This window comes from Rana temporaria, chromosome 2 (assembly GCF_905171775.1).
Source record: "Rana temporaria chromosome 2, aRanTem1.1, whole genome shotgun sequence".
Classification (NCBI taxonomy): Eukaryota; Metazoa; Chordata; class Amphibia; order Anura; family Ranidae; genus Rana; species Rana temporaria.
This window is the reverse complement of record NC_053490.1, coordinates 162,158,664-162,173,349: the sequence shown is the minus strand read 5'-3', so window position 1 is coordinate 162,173,349 and position 14,686 is coordinate 162,158,664. Positions and strand designations below refer to the sequence as shown.

Sequence of the window (14,686 nt, the reverse complement as noted above, 5' to 3'; positions counted from 1 at the left end):
TAAAATCAGACAACACTTTCAGATATTCTTTTTTAGCAGCAACATTGTTAGCTTCTGGCAAGCACTGTTTAAAGGATTGGGGCTTAGATTATAATAAAACATGCTGAATGTTATTATTATTCTTTGTTTGGTTTATTACACTTGTATTTCTTTTAACATGTTTAGACATTTCAGTAAGTTATAAACTGTGGCAATTAATCCCTTACATTTCCATTCACTTAAAGAAGAGAGGTTTAAAGATTTGGGATTATAATGAAATGTTGCTGTGTTTGTTCTTGTTTTCATAATACAACAGGTTTCAGTCAGATAGGGGTCTGCCATTTTGTCTCCCTGTAGAAAAAAAATGTAGACAAAACATTAAATAACATTTAATTATGATAACAGATATATTACCAAAGCACATCTGCTCCTAAAAGATTTATAGATGTATGTAATATATATTTGTAAAACTCTTTAACACTTATTTTTTTAAATAAATGCAAAGAAATAATGCAAGTGTTGATAGTGGTTATTGAGATTTAGAAACACTTCCTAGTGACCTGCTTTATATCAGCAACTCTTTTACATGTCTATGTACTACTTTATTAGGAAATGTTAAATATTATTTTTTGTTTTAAGCCTTCTTTTTTGCCTACATTATTCTTATAAGCTTTAGTTTCATAGCATTTAACTGTGTGCTCTATGCATATTTATCTAATCATTTTAACTATGCTTTTAAATGTACCTGCCATATAGGAAAATTGGGTTTTACCTCCTTTATTTAATTTCTCCATCCATTTTAGCAGGTTACTAAATATTTTACAGCTGCTGTCCTTAGTGAGTTAAACCCAAGGTGAATAAGACTTGATTTGTCAAGGTCTCTACATGTTATATTTTATTTTTCTTAAGCGGAAGTCACTTTTAAAAATAACGTCATTATTTAAAGCGGACCTTAAATAAAAATATAATATTCTGCTATTACCTAGCCCCCTATGTAAAAAAAAACAAAAGATTATTTAAGCCTAAAAAAGATGATCCTCACCCAGCCCCCTATTTGCACCTGGCTGAAATGCAAAATGTCATGTCATTAGCTTATCTAGGATCTGCAATGAGACTGGGTGATGCTATTTCTCCTTATTAATTTTTAGGTCAACTGTAGTGTGTTTGCCTAGGGGTTGGAGGTTATGATAAAGTGTCACCTTGAATTTTAATTTCAGCTCCACCTACAAAAAAGATCCACAAACTAGAAGGGTTCTATTTTTAAGATGTAACACCTATAATTGATTTCTAATATGCATTTTGTGCAGTGGATGCATAGCTTTCCAGTTCTCTGTTTTTAGTGAAGCTCACTGATGGGATTTATTGTCAAAGAGCAAACAGGTCTTCCACAAAGACCACAATTTTCACATTTAGTCAACATATGCTCACATCACTGGAGTCTCAGCAAAGAAACTACAAAAGGAAAGGACATGTTTCAATAAATAGCAAACTTTAAATGTTTAATTTCGTGTTTATGGTGCAATATAGTTTTCAGGAACTCTCCCAAGCATAGTCTTTTTTAGTGTTTTTTCTTTGAGTCTATATATGTAACATGCCTCTTGTGCCTATTTCTTATGTCATTGGAAAGACAAAAATAGTGTATATTGCTCCACTGTGTTCTTTGTATTTTGGAAGTTGAACACAATTTACTTTATTAGACTGTCCATAATTTACTTTCATTAATATGCATAAAACACAAATGTGATATTCTTACAGAATGTTAAATAATTAAATGTCTTAAAATTAAATTCAGCACATTTTTCCTGCAGTGTATCTGTAGAGATTATAGATGCCATGTCTTCAAAAGTTTTTAATGTATTTTCTTTTTTTATTCAATTTTTTCCATTACATTATAGTTATCACTCATGTATACCTTACATGCACTGCAGTGTATAATTTAGTAAGACAATGTAATGAAATAATTGATTACAAAAGCATTGTGCACATGTAAGCTTGAATCCTAATTTATATGCACTGGTAACATTTGCAGTTTGTGTTTTTTATATTAATTACCCAAATTGCATCTCTCACTAGATACATCTTACTGTATGCACTGTGTGCCTTTTTGAACTGTGACCTTCTTTATCAAAGAGATAGCTCAAATTAAATGAAATTGCAGAGTTACATTAATGTGTTCCATGCAAAATGATATAACTAATTTTTCACGACCTTCTATAATTTCAATATTTTAACGTCTGAAATATGGATTAAAAATACTGTAAAAGCATTAATAAGTATTTAAGAGTATAATAATGAAAAATGCATTTTATTAATATGTATGAAATGCTTTGAAATCTTAGGAACATTGCAATAAATGCTGGCAGTGAGGTCAGTTTCAGTGATGCTATTAGAAAATGATGCCATCATAAACTATTACATTCTGCAGACCTCCAGACTTTTATACAGGCACTAAACGTATCTTACCCTTGTCTTGCTCTTATCTATATAGTACATCTAGCCTTTTACTTTGCTAATCTGCTTTATTTTTTGCTATGGAGAGGTGCTGAATATAATTTTTTTTACACACGGTACCTTCGTCCCATCAAGATTTGAAATATGTATTTGGGAGGAGGCTGGGGTTTGGACTTTGATGGTACCATATATCAACTGATTACCAGTCAAAATTAGAAAAGTAAAACGAAGGTTTTATTACAAAAAAACATATACATAATTTGCATATTCATAGAATAAACTTCTTTAGTCATAACAACTATAAAGTGCCTAAAAAAAAATTCTGTCATTATAGATAGAATGTCAACATCATCTAGTTTTTATTGAGAAGAGCTTGACATGTTTTGCGGTTTCTTATATCGCCCGCTTCTTCGGGAGCATTACTCATACATACAATTGGTCAGATGATGTATAAAAGGTTGTCATGAGACATGGGGGGCGGTGACCAAGGCTCCCGGTAAGTCTGGGTGAATTGCTAACCCACCCCGGAGGACATAGGAAATCCTGAAACAGTATCCACATCCGGTGTGAACCTTTGAATGGGTGCAGTTCCCCTACACACTGTTGTGGCTGTCAATGGTAATAGCAAAGCAGGCCAAGAGGCATGCAGATGATCTGAAAATTTTCCAGACACACATGTGTATCCAAAGGAGATGATAGTATTTGCATATATAAAATCCAGAACACCCCTGAGTCACCAATAAAGGGGACAGGGGATTCCATGTATAAGAACCACTCCTGTATGAGCAGTATACGGGTGGAGGTGCAATAGATAGCCTTCTACTCTCCTATGGACTGGTGTCTCCAAATTCAGATACAATTTGTCACCATTGACAGCAACAGTGAGGACAAAACAACCACTTCTCACTTTTGCTAGTTATTATTTCTGTTTTAACTACATGCAATACCATTTTTGCTCTCAATGTTTTCAGTGACACAATGGGGTTTATTTACTAAAGGTGAATTCACTTTGCACTACAAGCGCACTTGAAAGTGCAGTCACTGTAGATTTGAAGGAAAGATCTGAAATGAGGGGAAGCTCTGCTGATTTTATCATCCAATCATGTGCAAATAAAATGCTGTTTTCTATTTTCCTTACATGTCCCCCTCAGATCTACAGTGACTGCACTTCCAAGTGCACTTTCAAGTCCACTTGTAGTGCAAAGTGCTTTAGTAAATTAACCCCCATGTATCATTCAAAGTATTTTGTATTCTTAGTGTCATTTTCTCTAAGCCCACATGCCCAGGGACTTACCAAGTGATCTGAGAGTAATATATTTTTGAGTGTGAACGGTTTATCTTAGTCCTTGATCCACTAGAAAAAACAAGATTTTTTTTGTGTGTCAGGTAAAATCTTTGCTAAAGTAAGCGTTCTATCTTGCCGAGCTCCACTTATCATGCCCTACCACTGAACCACTAAACCACTAAACCACTTCCACCTTCTAAATACATTTTTGGTGCACATGGACTTGTGTAATTCTGCATCCCACCTTTCTTTTTTGTTTTTGAAGACAAACTGCTCAGTTTGCTATGCAGTATAGCTGATAAATGCCAAGGAGGAACATTTCCCAACTCAATGTCCAAATTAGAATATCTTGATTAACGACCCTAGCGGTATTATTATTTCCGATTTTTGCATCTCAAAGTGCTACATTGTTTTGCATAGAATTTTAGCATTTTATATTTTAGGCCTGCACTAATATGGCTACAATCACGTCAAGTGTATTTTAGGTCTGTAATTCTTAGTAATAACACACTTAAATCTATCCAAACAAGATGTCTAGTAGACAGCCCAGGTATGATAATGTTTGGAACACTAAATCATAAATAATAATAATAATAATAAAAATAATAATATAATAATGATAAAACTGATTCACTATCGCTCAATTCTGCAAGTGTTCTAATTTACTATCGCTGTTTTCTAGCTGTCTCAAACCACTTTTGACATAAAGGAACACTTTTTGGTTGCCATGGATAATTTCAAATTTCCAGGCAGAAATAACAGTATATACACTGTATATAATATAAAAGTGCATGAAGGGCACTGGACAAAGCACTAGGGACAAAAGGGATGTGGAATGATTTCATACAGTAATGTCATCTATAAGATTACAGTGTACTGTATGTGTTATGAATTTTGAACTTTTTGAATTTGCCGCCGGGCTCCACCCCCATGCATCACAACACTCACATGGAATGGAGCCCATCAGGTGGAGGACACAGCACGCAGACACAGCGGGGGGACATTGTAGGATTCTGGTGACAAGGTAAGTACACTGCACCAGGATCCTGAGATGCAATCCTGAGTTTGGCTCAGGGGTTACCGCTAATGGTATTGAAATTTTAACCCGAGCCACACTTGGGAATACCACCAGGGAGGTTAATGGTATATCCAGTCCAGTCCATGTCATATCTGATTAAACAAGTTAAATAATGTTATATGTTGTTTTTTAGTATTTGCTACAGAGTTAAGATTTATGAGCAATGAAAAGTATACTGTTCTTTTGGTCTTTGGAAAAATTAATGTTAAGGTCTCTTTCCAATTTAGACAGACATTGGGGATCTTGTTGGGAGATTAAGTCTGGAAGTGTATGGTAAGGGGAGGAGAGAGACAGTAGTCCCTAAAAGAAATTAGGCATCTACAAAAGCATGCAGATTTTGGGAAAGGAATGAAAAAAATGGTGAGTTGAAGCTGTCTCCACCTGTCCAAGGGGGAAATGAATCAGTTTGGATAGTGGGCTCAGCCAGAAGTTGAAAAGTAGAGGCCCTAAGAAGCCACAGCCAATTTGAAGCTAGAATGGCTTGTCTATTAACCCAAGAGCAAAGCAAAGTCTGGGTGGCCTGAAATTGGTGTCAGTGGTGATGGAAAACTTGAAGTTGCTGCCAGTTTGTAATATTTGTCCAGTACAGGTATTGTTGGTCCTATTAAAGCATGAAAACAGAAGAGTGATAAGTGATGAGGGCCAGACCAAGGAAGGCCCACCAGAGAAAAGAGAATAATGGTTTGTTCTAGAGAGACCCATAATTTGTGAGAAGCATGTCTGCACCAGTCAATTACCCTGGTCATATGTAAAGCAATGTATTAACAGCTTGGGTCAGGTAGGCCCACTCAGAACTTAAGTTTAGGTTGCGGCAAAAAGGTTCTCCTAATATGAGGCCATTTACCTTGTCAAACTTATTTAACAAACATCGTCCTAACAGTCCAAAAGTATGTTTGTGGAATATTGACAGGTAGCGCTTGTAAAAGGTATAACAAACATGGCATGGCTGTTCATCTTAAGGATGTCAAATCTGCTAAACCATTAAACTGCTAAATGTTCTGCTAAAAATGAAGAGAGAAGGGCTGAAAATTAAGTATTAATAGAAACCGGAGGTTAGAGGGGGTGTTTTCAGTCATTTAAGTTAAATGATTAAAACAAATATGTAAACTTGCATGGCCATCTGTAAATATATAGATAATTGTATAAGTCTACTCTATATGGCGATATATATATATATATATATATATATATATATATATATATATATATATATATATATATATATATATATATATATATATATATATATGTGAGAAATAGTATTTATTACGGGAGAGCCTCAAATATTTTAAAACCATTAATTAGTTGTTACCTGTTGGAAAAGAGAATTCACAAAGGAACATGATGTGTATACTATATTAGTCTTCAGTTAGTTGCTACATATGCCGATTTAATAAATACTATTAGAGGGCTTCCAGTGATTTGACTTTAAGTACATGCTACACATAAGTCAGCTTTCATAAGTACTAATCATTTCACTGCCTTATTTATTCTCAAAGAGCAGTGCAATGTTGCAGGAAGATCTCAGGAGACAGCTTACTGATGATCATTACTGCAAAGTAACTCTAGAACCACAAAGGTCCAGCAGGATTAAGCTGATCCTGTTAAGGCAAAAAATATGCAGTTTTCCTATAATGTTTGTGAATAATTGAAAACATAATGGAAAGATAAAGGATGTACAACAATCACATAATTTTAGAAGTAACAAAGACAGAAGTTTGTAGTTTTAAGGTTACAAAAAATGAATGCTTATATGTACACATGCATGCAAGCTGTGGGTGAAAATATTCGGCATGGTTCCCTATGGATAATGAACATTGAATGGTTATATTATTATTCATGGTTCAGATCTCATATATCCTTCCCTAAATTGGTAGTTTGAAAGTCACTAATGAAATAAAAACAATAAACAAAATCATTAGGACATTTTCATGACCTGCAGTGATCTTGAGCAGGATCAGTGACACGGAATTAATCTTTAATCATTCCTAATGTGCTCTTACATATTTAATGCACACTCTAGTTACTGGTCTTCCCAAAGGGAGTCCTCTATTCCTTTTATTGTTGCTCCTTTAGGCAAAGATATAACTTGTGCTTATGAGAAACCCAAATTATTTAATACATTGAACTTTCTTTTATACAGCACAATTAATGTAAGCATTTATCTACTTTTGATTGTGCCTTTGGAATCACATAACATAAAATAAGCATGAAGGCTTTCATAAGTGCAAGACTTTGATTACAGAGCAGATGTTTCAGGTTCCTTGGCTTTTATGGAAAATTTAGCTCCTGAAATAATATGATCCTGTTCTAATTACTAATTATTTCTGCTTTAGAAATGTCTAATACTCTTTCTAAGACTTTTTTTAAATTATATATTTTTCCTGGAATTACAATACTTTTAGTAAGACAGCGTAAAACAAGTTTTATTTTACTGTACATAAAAAAGTCAGATTTTGGTTAAAAGATACTGAAAAATAATAACCTTGACATTTAATTGTTGTGGAATACTTTATAAAAATCAGTATCCTAAAATGCTATAATTATATTTGCTGTAAAGTTATTTTTGCCAAAAGGTTATAATTGTATTTACCACTGATGTGCATAGCACAACAATCTTTTTACAAGTGTAGTGTCTAACTCTAGGTTCCCTTGATGTTGAATATTTTCCATTATGGGATATGAATGTAGAAGCAAGAGTTACTATGATCACAATTCTTTCTTTCCTGGTGAGAACCAAGCTCTCCAAAATAACTACTAAAAACTTTTTTGAACTGCAGTAATTATAATTATAATCAAATAAGTGTTCCAAGGATTTGGCAGAGCTACGTGCATACCAGAAAAAGGCAGCCATATTCAAGGGAAGTCCTGGGCCAAATTCTCAAAAGAGATACGCAGACTTAACTGCTGTTCAGCCTGCGTATCTCTGTGCCTAACTTTGGAAACGATTCTCAAAAGGCTTTTTCCAAAGTTAGGCAGAAAATCTGACATGTGTAAGACACTTACACGGTCAGATTTTAGGATGCAGTACCGCATCCGCCACTGGGGGCATTTCTCATTGAAATCCAGCTTTGCGTATGCAAATGAGGACTTAAGCAGATTTTCAAAGCATTTCAGCACTTTGATTTCTGCCTAAGTTCCGAATTTGCCGGCGCAAAATTAGGGCTGGTTTTACAATGTGGAAAGTTAGCCAAACCTTGTAAAGGCCCATTCCAGCGACGGCATTTGGTATGCATTCCCGAGGGAGAACTCCACGGCAATTTTTAAATTCAAAACCGGCATGGGTTCCCCCCCAGGAGCATACCAGGCCCTTAGGTCTGGTATGGGTTGTAAGGAGACCCCCCCACACCGAAAAATTGACGTAGGGGGTCCCCCTACAATCCATACCAGACCCGTATCCAAAGCACGCTACCCGGCCGGCCAGGAATGGGAGTGGGGACGAGCGAGCGCCCCCCCCCCTCCTGAGCCGTGCCAGGCCGCATGCCCTCAACATGGGGGGGTTGGGTGCTCTGGGGCAGGGGGGCGCACTGCGGGCCCCCCCACCCCAGAGCACCCTGTCCCCATGTTGATGAGGACAGGACCTCTTCCCGACAACCCTTGCCATTGGTTGTCGGGGTATGCGGGCGGGGGCTTATCGGAATCTGGGAGTCCCCTCAAATAAGGGGGCCCCCAGATACCGGCCCCCCACCCTAAGTGAATGGATATGGGGTACATCGTACCCCTATCCATTCACCTGTAGGCAAAAAGTAAAATGTAGTAAACACACAACACAAGGCTTTTTAAAATATTTTATTATTCTGCTCCGGAGGCCCCCCCTGTCTTCGTTATTAGCTCAATTACCAGGGGGGGCTTCTTCTTCCGCTCTCCGGGGGTCTTCTCCGCTCTCCGGGGGTCTTCTCCGCTCTCCGGGGGGGCTTCTCCGGACTCCGGGGGGCTTCTTCCATCTTCTCCCCTCTTCCGCTCTTGACTCGGCGAACCCCGGTTCTTCTGCAGCTCTCCGGTGCCTTCTTCTTCAGCGCTGGCTGCCTGCTATGTTTGTGTGTTAGCTCGATTTCAAACAGGCAGTCGGCGCGGTCTTCTGTGGCGTCAGGGTCTTCTGGTCTTCTGTTCTTCTGATGTTGCCTCGTCGCCTGTTGTCGCTGTAATGATGGAAGCGCGCCTTGCATCACATTTATATAGGCATCACCGTCCCATCATGCTCCGGTAGGTACCCACGTGGTGGGTGCACGTGGGTAGGCACCCACCACGTGGGTACTAACCGGAGCATGATGGGACGGTGATGCCTATATAAATGTGATGCAAGGCGCGCTTCCATCATTACAGCGACAACAGGCGACGAGGCAACATCGGAAGAACAGAAGACCAGAAGACCCTGACGCCACAGAAGACCGCGCCGGCTGCCTGTTTGAAATCGAGCTAACACACAAACATAGCAGGCAGCCAGCGCTGAAGAAGAAGGCACCGGAGAGCTGCAGAAGAACCGGGGTTCGCCGAGTCAAGAGCGGAAGAGGGGAGAAGATGGAAGAAGCCCCCCGGAGTCCGGAGAAGCCCCCCCGGAGAGCGGAGAAGACCCCCGGAGAGCGGAGAAGACCCCCGGAGAGCGGAGAAGACCCCCGGAGAGCGGAAGAAGAAGCCCCCCCTGGTAATTGAGCTAATAACGAAGACAGGGGGGGCCTCCGGAGCAGAATAATAAAATATTTTAAAAAGCCTTGTGTTGTGTGTTTACTACATTTTACTTTTTGCCTACAGGTGAATGGATAGGGGTACGATGTACCCCATATCCATTCACTTAGGGTGGGGGGCCGGTATCTGGGGGCCCCCTTATTTGAGGGGACTCCCAGATTCCGATAAGCCCCCGCCCGCATACCCCGACAACCAATGGCAAGGGTTGTCGGGAAGAGGTCCTGTCCTCATCAACATGGGGACAGGGTGCTCTGGGGTGGGGGGGCCCGCAGTGCGCCCCCCCTGCCCCAGAGCACCCAACCCCCCCATGTTGAGGGCATGCGGCCTGGCACGGCTCAGGAGGGGGGGGGGGCGCTCGCTCGTCCCCACTCCCATTCCTGGCCGGCCGGGTAGCGTGCTTTGGATACGGGTCTGGTATGGATTGTAGGGGGACCCCCTACGTCAATTTTTCGGCGTGGGGGGGTCTCCTTACAACCCATACCAGACCTAAGGGCCTGGTATGCTCCTGGGGGGGGAACCCATGCCGTTTTTTTCTTTGAAAATTGGCATGGAGTTCTCCCTCTCAGGAATGCATGCTGAGCGACGCTGACATTTTTTTTTATAATTATTTGTTTTCCCGGCGCGTCTTTTTTTTTCACCCGTCGCAACTTTAGTGTCCCGTCGAAATTCTCAAAGCCGACCGGCGTTAATTACGTTCGCGCGCTGCACGTCGGGAAAATGACGTCACACGCATGCGCAGTACGGCCGGCGCGGGAGCGCGCCTCATTTAAATTTTAAACGCCCCCAGGAGAGGAGGACCGCCTTACGACGGCGGCACTTAAGTTACACAGCGTGTAATTTCTACCTAAGTGCTTTGACGATCAGGCACTTAGGTAGAAATTTTAAGTCAGTGTAACTTAACTGCTGAAATTTAAGTTACGCAGAGTTTTTGAGAATTTGGCCCCCTGTTTCTATGTTCATGTTTCATAATAGAAAGAATCAAACATCATGTACCAGAATAATCTATATCACTTCCACCTTCATGAGGAATCTTCAGTGGAAATTACCTTAGGCCATAAGTTGAAAACAGTCTCCTCAGTCTGAATACCACATTCCAAGTTTGCCTTGCTTAATATTTTATTAAACCAATATCGCATGCCTTCTTTAGCAATAATAAAAACTTGTGAATTATAAAGAATATTTTACCTTGTATACTAGATATGTTGACAAACCATGTTTGCAGAAAAAGCACAGCTTGAAGCCACTAACTTCATTGGTATCCTGTAATATTGTTACTTTTACGGTGGTGGGTGGACTATTTTGCATGCATTATATTCTTTAGTCTACTCCTATTTTTAGGTATGTTTATTATAGCAGCAGGATTAAAGGTAGTTTGAATTGATGTCTACTATTTAAACAGTTACCCATAAAATACATTCTTCCAAAATCACACTACTAAAAAGTAAAACATTTAATGCACAGTTTTATAGCAAAAGTCACTCAGGTTTTCATATTCATAGGCTCCATGCATGAGCATTTCATATGAAATATCACTCATTTCTATTTGTACGTTCAGCTTGAAAGCTTCTGCTCATTACTGCTCTATCCAAAATATTCTAGCAATTTGTAGAACAACGGGAACCATCAGATGTTATACGCACCTTTCTATAGCTATCACAGTCTGCTTAAACTAACAATGCAAATTGTTAAGAATCCTGCTGACATGTCTACCGTTATATTTGGAGAAAATCTGTCAGAACACTTACTTTTCAAAGACAAAAGATTGAATATAAGAAGTGTGTTATCCTTTGATCTGATATTCCTGTTCAAATATATGTTATTTTAAAACACAACAAGTTTATTTTAAGTGGCAGATCAGGAAAACATATGCATTTTTTTTTTTCGTTTTGCCACTTTATGTATTTGCAATCCTTTATTTCTTTGAAGAAGAGGGAAAAAAGGAAGAAGGGCAAAGCGAGCAAGCTAATTTAATGAAAACAGCCATAGAACATTGGCATTGTCTGTTCACTTGTCATTATGATGGAAAACTTTAAGTGAACCTTTCTACCTTACGATCCAAAGGGGGACTCTAATGAGTATGAGTAACAAATTCATTTCCATGCCTGTCTTTGTAAAGAGCATTTGTGATACAGCACTGACACTAGAAAGAAAATATACATAGCTTTCTGAAACACGATTCCTATACAAAGTACTAACATTTAGCAGGGAATACATCTTATCCAAAGTAACTTCTTTAAACCAAACAATACACAATTTGCCAGTACACTTGCTGTAGTTTGAACATGGGTGTTCCACCTGCATGGCCAAGCAACTGACCACCTCCAAATATGACCAATAACCCCATCCTTGGGTAGTACCAAGTTGACACGGCACCAATGCCACTCTATGCTTGAATACAGATCTACCATCAGCTAACTATATGGACTTCCTGCAAATCAGCTGTCTTGAACAGATCAATGCCAATGCACCCTGACATCTTATGCTGGATTTGACCACATTTGTCCTGGGACTTGGAAGTGTCTCCTCTTATGAAGCAACTGTTCCAGCGCTTGAGGATACATAACTGAAGGGCTGTTCGGCTTTTGAAAATGTCAGGCAGTGAGCTGCAATAATCTATTTTCTTCTATTCCCATTATGTCTGCTTTGTATGCCGGTTTTCTTTTATTGCCATGTCCATTTCAGATTTTAGTGGGACCTACACAGCATTTGACTATATCAAGCATGTTTTAAATGGTTATATATGTATGAATAGCATCTTGATGCCCTTACCTGTACATTAAAAGTACTAACAATGACTGAGCATGCAACAAACCCCTTACCACTTTCAATTCATTGGGCCAGCTTTAATTTACCTTCATTGAATGAGGACTTTACAGCTTACATTGCCATTTATCTGAGATTGATACTGGATGGATGAGTAATGAGAGTGGTTGTGGTGTGTATGACAGACCGGCTGGCCACCCATGTTCATAGTTTAGACTAGTCTTATTTTAATACTGTGGTGGAGGAAGGTGTGGTGTTTTTTCTATAATGAATTTTGCGTAAGTAATTTATTGTGGTTTACTAATTAAAGTCTACAAATCTCAGCAGTTCCTTGTTGAAAAATTATTTTGGGAGGATCTGCTCCTCCCCATACTTAGAAAATGTACATTTGGGAATAATTATGGACTTTACAGGCACCAGTAATAAAAACAAAACTTTTATTGATAACAAATTACATATATTGCCATAAAAACTCATAAGATTAAAATAGACATTTTTCTCAGTTATCAAATTAGAGTTAGCAAACATATTTCTTGATTTATAAAAAAAGGCTAATGGACAAGTATAAAATAGGACATCTAGTATAATACCTGTCAAAAAAGGTCAGATCTTGAGTAATATTTACCCATATCCTTTGTGAATGACTAGGAAAAAGCTCTGCTGAATGGGTCATTCTTGAAATCTCTTTCTAAGCACCTAACAACCATGCCATAGCTGAATGATGACTACAGTGCTGCTTGATAACTCTGGGAGGGAGTACTATGACTTCCTCCCAGAATATTTTTTTTTTTTACTTTTACTTTTTTTTATTTTGTTTCTTTTCCAAAAAACAAAAAGCAAGAAAGTGATACAGGAAACATAAGAAGAGGACTAAACACAGTCCTATACATCAACATATATATGGATATTATATTTCTTCTCTCTCTTCTGCTCTATTTACTGTTCATAATTTACTACCAGAGGAGATTATAATATCTGTATCACTACTAATTTCAATCCATTCCTCTAAGAGAGATATAGTAAACCAAATACTTGCTACTTTTTAACTAAATTTCAGACTACCCCGAGTATTCCATCTCACCCTAAGTATCCATATATTCTCTATCTAAAGGACTAATTCCCTCATTATCCCCGTAGCACTTCCTTCCTCATTTTATCCCCTCTTTCCCTCCCCCCTTATCCCTACCTCTAGACCCCCATCTTCCCCTCCTCCGGCCGTCTATATCCTCAGGACGGAGAGAAGAATAAGAAAAAAAAAACATAAGACAACCCTCCCCTCCTCTCCTCCGCTGTCCTCCCCCCGTGTGCGATATGCTCTCTCTTCTATTTCCCTTCTTTCTTCCATCTATTACCCTTTATCCTGTTCTCCTAGTAGCTTTTTACCTTCCTCTGACTGTACAAATAGTTCCCAAGGTGCCCATATCATTTTGATTTGCTCTTTCTTATCTATTGTTCTTGGGAGGAGTTTCTCCATTATCCCTATTTTCCTTACTTTTTCCAGCCACATAGATATTGGAGGTGCCTCTGGGTCTTTCCATTTTGTTGCAATGCAACTTTTCGCCACATTTATCAGGTGACATATCATTGATCCCTTATATTCCTCCCAGAATCTTGCACCTGGGAATATCCATGACCCCAAGGTCCCGAGGACCTGGTGCATCACAGATCACGGTAAAGGGCCAGTGAAAGCGGCCCTTTACCATGTAATTGCTCCTCCAAATGAAGGAGCAGTCACTTGTAAACAAGCCGGTGCATGCCAGCCTTAGCTCTTCCCCTCTCCATAACGATCGGTACAGTGTAAAAGGAGAGGGGGAGAGAGCAGTTGCAGCAGTGCTGTGGGCTGGATCTGTTGTGCCCACAGCGCTGCTCTGTGACCATTCTTGCACTCATTCATCCATCCATACTCAGCCATCCTATCCATACTCAGCCATTCTGATTCGTGCTTAACCATACTCATTCAAGCTCAGCCACCCCATCCATCCCCAGCAAAACTCATTCATGCTCAGCCATCCCATACATACTAATTCATGGATTAATGGTACCTCATGCATCTCCTGAATGGCATCACATTTTTGCCTGGGGGTGGTTGCCGGTGCAGGAATCGGTGAAGTCCTGCAGCAGCAACCATGTCTGAACCAAGCCTTAGAGAGGATTTCCCTCATTTTGGAGAGATTTCTTCCCATATTAGGTTTTTATCTCTTGTATAATGCTGTAGACTTCTTTGGTTGTTCCCATTCCATATTTTTCACATTCTAAATAAAATTATAACAACAGAAAATCAATTTAAGGAAAAGGGGACATACTATTAGTCTTTAATGGCATGTACTATCTTTGCAAAGCTCTGTTCACATCTATCATGTTGGTGTTCTCACCTAATTTATTCCTTATCCCTAACATAACTCATTAATAGGACTTGCAGTGTGATAGCCGAGCATAACAAAGTGCTA

The 14,686-nt window shown here is 39.1% G+C and overlaps 1 protein-coding gene across 1 annotated transcript in view; it reads left to right on the top strand.

Moving 5' to 3' along the window:
- Positions 1–14,686, top strand: part of LOC120929674 (protocadherin-9-like) — a 1,495,744-nt gene that overhangs the window by 1,050,283 nt on the left and 430,775 nt on the right. The gene's annotated exons all lie outside the window — the stretch shown is intronic.